Below are 7,024 nucleotides of genomic sequence, written 5' to 3' on the forward strand. Positions count from 1 at the left end.
AAATTCATGTCCTTTGAGTCAATGATGCCATCCAACCAGCTCACCCTCTGTTGCCCCTTTCTCTTTCTGCCCTCAATCTTTCCTAGCATCAGGGTCTTTTCCAATGAGTCAGCTCTTCATGTCAGGCAGCCAAAGGATTGGAGCTTCAGCTTCAGCATCAGTCCTTCCAATGAATATTCAGAATTGATTTCCTTTGGGATTGACTGGTTTGATCTTGCAGTCCAAGGGACTCTCAAGAGTCTTCTCTAGCACTGCAATTCAAAAGCACCAATACTATTTGAATAAAAGCGACAAAGGTAAGCAACCCTCTCTTGTCCCTGATCTTAGAGAAAAAGCTTTTATATTTTCTCATCCTTGTTAGCTGTGCATTTATCATACATAACCTTTACTATATTGAGATATGGTTCTTCTATACCGACTTCATTGAGCATTTTTATCATAAATAGATGTTGAATTTTGTTAAATGCTTTTTCTGCATCTATTGAGATGATCATATGATTATTTTGTCAATGCTGTGTATCATATTGATTGATTTGTAAATGTTAAACCATCCTTGCAATACTGGAATGAATTCTACTTGATTGTCTTGCATGATCTTTATAATGTATTATTGAATTTAGTTTGCTAATATTGATTTTTTCATCTATGTCATATATTACTTAGGTTATTGGCCTATAATTTTATTTTTCTGTGAATGTGTATAGGTTATATGCATATACTATACCAATTTATATAAGAAACTTAAACATCTTTCAAGCATCTTCCATGGAGGTCCTGAAACCAATTTCCCACCTTCAGTGTAATAGGCTCATCAAGGATATAGACTTCCAGAAAATAAGTTTATTCTTATCTAGTTGGGTATTCTGCCACATGGCACCACCGATGACTCCTTGGACCTCTTTCAACTGTTACTATACTAGTTCGCTTTTTATCTCTCCGATTTTCCTCACAGACAAACTGTCCTCTGTCCTCTACATTTGTCTCTTAGCCCCATCTCTTCTTTAATTCATGTAGCTTGAGTTATGCCATACATTTTATTATCTTCAACTATCACTGCATAAGTCAGAGTTTTTTGAGGATTCAAAAACTACCTCAATTATTTTAATAGAAAAAAATTAAACAACTGTTAAACAGCTTACAGAAAACTAAAAAGGCAAAAGGGAAACACTTTCTGTGGTTAAATGTAGGCTTGTGGACCAAATGGAATCTTTAAAGCTCAGGTGCTAGAAGGGAGCCTGTGGAACCAAAAGTTAGATCTTTGAGGACAGAGTACTTCTCAGCTAGTACTGGTGTTTAAGAGCTTGAAAGAGGAGTCCCACTGGACTGGGACTCAGTATTCTGAAGATGAAGCATATTCTGGCTGATGCTGAGTTTTCTGAGAGGAATGTAATGAGGCTGATTTTAATGGCACAGAAAAATTGCAAACTGCAATCGACCGCTACTTGTAGAACCCACTGTCACTACCAGGGTGACTGGAATCAGAAGCAAACAGGAAAGAGTAAGTTTTTTTTTACCCATCCAGATTTCCAGATTTTCTCCAGTGCCTGTTTTTGGCAAAGCATAATGGGGACCAACTAGCAAAAGAGTTCAACTTCAGCATAAAAAAGCAGAGTATTAAAGTGTGAGTTTGACACTAAAAGACAATAGTATAGTAATCACGATGGTTCAGGTATTTGGTTACCCAATATCTGTACACACTTTTTTAACATCAACTTGACTGATAGAAACTACTTTACACTTTGACTCAACAAAATTCTTTGTATGTTCAAGGACGCTCCCAATTTGCTTCAAAACAAGTAGATGTCATGTTTCAAAAATCGTTGTATTCATCTCTGAAAGATAACCACACATTGCGCTAGTTGAGTAGGAGCTAGGCACCATCGACAGCCTACTTCCCATGGTACAACAACCATCATGTGATCACAACAATTTCTGAACATTCTTAACCCAGAATAATCTCTGTTACTGACACCCCAGGATGACAAAGTGCATACCTACTGAAAAGAAGCTGGTACCTAGAATAAGGTATACTGATTACTTGACAACATATTACGCAAAATTTTAAAAATACACAGAAAGCAACCTACACATGTAAACAAGACCTGGGGAAATTTTTCAGAAAGTTAATTGAAAATAAAAGAACATTATATGTAGGGAGGTGAAGGAAGAGGAAAAGAGGGGGAAAGGAAAGGGGAGGGGAAAGATGGAAGAATAAAGAGGAATGAAAAGAACAAAAGAAGGGAAAAAAAGCATCTCCTAAAATGATAACCACAGTTACCTCCAAGAGGGATTATTATGAATAAAATTTTACCAATTTTGCATAAAGGGCATATACTATTTTTACAGTCAGGAGAAACTACATATAAGAAAAAAAAATTAAAGCTGCTCCACTGGATCAGGTGATTTCTTTCAGACAGGAAGACTCTCTAAACTCTTGGGAAACAATCGGTTCCTCTAAAATGGGATCAAGTCCTACGCTTTTAGTCGAACTTTTATAAAGCCTTTAGAATAGCACCATGCTCAGATAACCACTCAACAAATGAACTGGACTTATTATTCATTCTTTATAAAATTCTAATGACAAGAATTTTGAAAGATTGATAAATATTTGTTAGAATCAGCAGCAGAGATTATTAGATTTTCCCTAAACTTAGATAACAAAAAAGTATTATCATTTTTCAAAAAATATTTCAGTAATCACATTTAAATTTTTTTATTTTTTAAATTATGGAAGTATAATAACACATTTATAGGAGACTTGGAAAATACAGAACAAAGTTACATATAGTTCCATTATATATTGTTGCTGTTCATTGTTCAATCACGCATCATGTCTGACTCTTTGCAACCCCATGGACTGCAGCACACCAGGCTTCTCTGTCCTTCACTGACTCCTGGAGTTTGTTCAAACCATTGAGTCAGTGATGCCATTCAACCATCCCATCCTCTCTCGTCCCCTTCTCCTCCTGTCTTCAATCTTCCCCACCATCAGGGTCTTTTCTAATGAGTTGGCTCTTCACATCAGTTGCCAAAGTATTGGAGCTTCAGCTTCAGTATCATTCTTTAGAAGTTTTAGTTGGAGTTTCCACATCAAGCTCTCAAAAATTAATAGAAAGAATAGACAGAAGAGTAGAAGTGTATTGTAGACCTGAAAAGCACTATGAACCAATTCAACATAACTAAGATTTATACAATTTTCATACAACAGCAGGACACAATTTCTATTCAAGTTCCTGTAGACTATAAACCAGGAGACGCTGGAACATATCCAGTGCTATAAAACAAGGTGCAAAAACTTCATGGTCTAAAGGTATTGAAATCATACAGAGTCTGTTCTCTTATCGCTGTAGAATTGTTAGAAATCAGTATCAAAAGATACTTTAAAATAACCCACATATTTTCAAGTACAAAGTGACATTTACCAAGAGAGAACTTTGACTTAGCCGTTGAAAGCCTCACTAAAGTTAAGAGACTAAAAAACACAGAGGGTGATTGCAGAGAAGAAAGCATTTAAATGAGAAATTAATATCAGAATGATAAATTAATATCAAAGATATTAAAAACCCCATGTATTTAGAAATGCCCACTTTTAAATGATGAGTGTATCTAGGAAGCCATGAAAAGGAAAATTAGAAAATATTTGTAACAGAATAAAGATGAAAAGAAAATTTTTCAGAATTTGTTGTATGCAGCTGAAGTTGCTCAATGCAGCTAGAGTGTGGAATCTCAAATAAGGTATGAAAATAAATAATGGAGACTAGCATAAAATTTCGTGAAATTTAAACAAAATTTGTACTTTTAGTTAATAATAGTTTATCACTTGTTAATTTCTTGCCTTTTTTTTTTTTTTTTTTTTACAGCATGGTATTTCCTTCTACTCTCAGAATTGGTGTAATCACATTTATTTATTGGAATTTTAAGCTGAATTATTATTGAATGAATCATTATAGCAAAGACATTATAGCATTTCTTAGACCACCTGTGATTTTGAATTTTTTCTACCTGTATCTCCTTCTGTGAAAATAAAGCTCCTTTGGAGTCACTACAAGAAGTGGTGTAGGTAGATACAAATTCTTATTTGGGCGCAGGCTCCTTCTCCGGGCTCCAGTTCTGCTGGAGACGCAGCCCAGCGAGTACATCGCTTTACAGCGATCTTCTGAGCGGGTCATCTGGCCTTGCCCTACTGCAAGGGCTGCGGTGTCCCCGCGCGTTCGCAGGCAGGGTGGAAGAGCCAGCCACTCTCCCAGCCTCGGTGGTTTAGTGAACACAAGCCCCAGCGTGCCTGGAGAGTACAACCCCTCGCCCGGCCCGTCAAGTCCCGGGCGTGAGCCGCGCTGACCGAAGGAGGATGGCAGCCTCTGAAGTAGAGAAGAACAGCAAGAAGAAGACCGAGAAGAAACTTGCTGCTGGAGAGGAAGCCAAATGGATGGCAGGTTTCATGGGCGTCATGAATAACATGCGGAAACAGTGATTTAAATCCACCACCCAGCTATAGTTGAATCCACAGTCTACCCAGGGATCTGTACCCAGGGTCAACTTGAATTCACGCTGGGAGGGACTGATTGCAGAACCTTGTTGACAAGCCACACAAATCCAAAGAAAACACTGTGTGATGTGATCCTTATGGTCCAGGAAAGAAAGATACCTGCTCATCGTGTTGTCCTTGCTGCAGCCAGTCATTTTTTTAACTTAATGTTCACAACTAACATGCTTGAATCAAAGTCCTTTGAAGTGGAGCTCAAAGATGCCGAACCTGACATTATTGAACAACTTGTGGAATTTGCTTATACAGCTAGAATTTCTGTGAATAGCAACAATGTTCAGTCCTTGTTAGATGCAGCAAATCAGTACCAGATTGAACCTGTGAAGAAAATGTGTGTTGATTTTTTGAAGAACAAGTTGATGCTTCAAACTGTCTTAGTATAAGTGTATTAGCAGAGTGTCTAGACTGTCCTGAATTGAAAGCAACTGCAGATTACTTTATTCATCAGCATTTTACTGAAGTTTATAAAACTGATGAATTTCTACAACTTGATGTCAAGCGAGTTACACATCTCCTCAACCAGGACACTCTGACTGTGAGAGCAGAGGATCAGGTTTATGATGCTGCAGTCAGGTGGTTGAAATATGATGAATCTAATCGCCAGCCTTTTATGGTTGACATCCTTGCTAAAGTCAGGTTTCCTCTTAAAGAATTTCTTAAGTAAAACAGTACAAGCTGAACCACTTATTCAAGACAATCCCGAATGTCTTAAGATGGTGATAATTGGCATGAGGTATCATCCCCTTTCTCCAGAGGATCGAGAAGAACTGGTAGATGGCACAAGGCCCAGAAGGAAGAAACATGACTACCGCATAGCCCTGTTTGGAGGCTCCCAACCACAGTCTTGTAGATATTTTAACCCAAAGTTGAAAAAAGATGAGTGTGCTGCACAAGCCTGGAAATGAGACTGTAACTTCAGAAATCTCATTTCATGTCTTGCTTTGCTCTTATAAATGGCACATACTTGGTGCTCTTCTGTATACTCACAAATTCTTAGACTTATAGTGGAAAAATTTAAATAATTGAGGATATAACTACCAATAAAAATTCTTATTCCATCAATTATTACTCATTTCCTAATGTTAACACTATTAGCACTCCATTATAATATTTATTAAATATTTCTGTTGGAAGTTCCACCCTCTCCTTTCTTTTTGCTAAAACTACATCTTAAAAATTTTCACCATTTACTCTTATTTAATATTTTAATATAAGTTGATTGTCTTTATTATTTCTAATATTAAAAGTCAGGAGGCTGATTTCTCTATAAATTATTATTTACCTTGAATTTCCAAAGTGAACATTATTTCATTTTCCATTTCAAGTAGACTGCTTAATAATAAATACTGTATAGGAATTGTTTTAAAATTCTTGAATTTAATATTATTGGAGATGTTAAAATGGTTTTAACTATCATTAATGGAACCCATTGATATGTGTCCTATACCTGTCCCAAATGATTATTTTCACTTAATTGATCTCCTTCAAAGAGACAATTTAAGCAGTACTACTTAATTGAATTATCTAGAATTAAGCAGTATCCCTATAGTGTTGTCTTTAGATATTCCTTGGATATCACTCATGAGAAGCAGCAAATATTTATATTAACTGCTGATTGAAAGATGATAATAAAAAATATTAATTTTTTTCTAGTAGATAAGTAGATAAAGTAGTAGAAATCTTGGGTTGTTATATTTGAATTGAAATGATACTGTTCTTGTCGTCTTTTCATGAATGCTGCTGAGCCTCCTCTTCCCCTTCCCCACTGTATTATTGTACTATTATACTACTATTAGCTATGCCAAAAACTAACAAAGTAGGGAATAGTAGTATATTGGCTGGCTTTGGAGAAGGAAATGGCAACCCACTCCAGTATTCTTGCCTGGAAAATCCCATGGATGGTGGAACCTGGTAGGCTACAGTCGTTGGGATTGCAAAGAGTTGGACATGACTGAGCAACTTCACTGGGACTGGCTGGCTTAAGCTATCATTCTGGTGGTCACTTTATTTGAAATAAAATAACTTATAAGAGGAAAAGGCAAGCTGTCCTTGAATTTCCCTTAAAGTTTGGAACATAAAATTGTCATAGGCTTTTCCTCATTACATAAAGAAAGGGAAGGTATCCTGATAGCCCCAAATATTCAAATCAGCTCCATTACCTGTAAAGAATCACCTGCCAATGCAAGAGACTCAGGAGACTTGGGTTCAGTCCCTGGGTCAGGAAGATCCCCTGCAGAAGGGCATGGCAACCCACTCCAGTGTTCTTGCCTGGAGAATCCCATGGACAGAGGAGCCTGGTGGACTACAGCCCATAAGGTATCAAAGAGTCGGACATGACTGAAGTGTAAGCACGCACTCATGCATTTCCAACACTAATCTTTTACCATACAAATTAATTTCAATATCTAAAGAGAAGCATAATAAGAATGTTATCTTAGATTTAAGCATGTTGACCTCTGTGAATTATTTCTACTGAATGTT

At 36.8% G+C, this 7,024-nt stretch overlaps 1 pseudogene; it reads left to right on the forward strand.

The window, feature by feature from the left end:
* Positions 1-4,348: 4,348 nt before the first annotated feature.
* Positions 4,349-5,497, forward strand: LOC113900214 (annotated as a pseudogene).
* The last annotated feature ends 1,527 nt before the right edge of the window (positions 5,498-7,024 follow it).

Source organism: Bos indicus x Bos taurus, chromosome 2, assembly GCF_003369695.1.
Source record: "Bos indicus x Bos taurus breed Angus x Brahman F1 hybrid chromosome 2, Bos_hybrid_MaternalHap_v2.0, whole genome shotgun sequence".
NCBI lineage: Eukaryota > Metazoa > Chordata > Mammalia > Artiodactyla > Bovidae > Bos > Bos indicus x Bos taurus.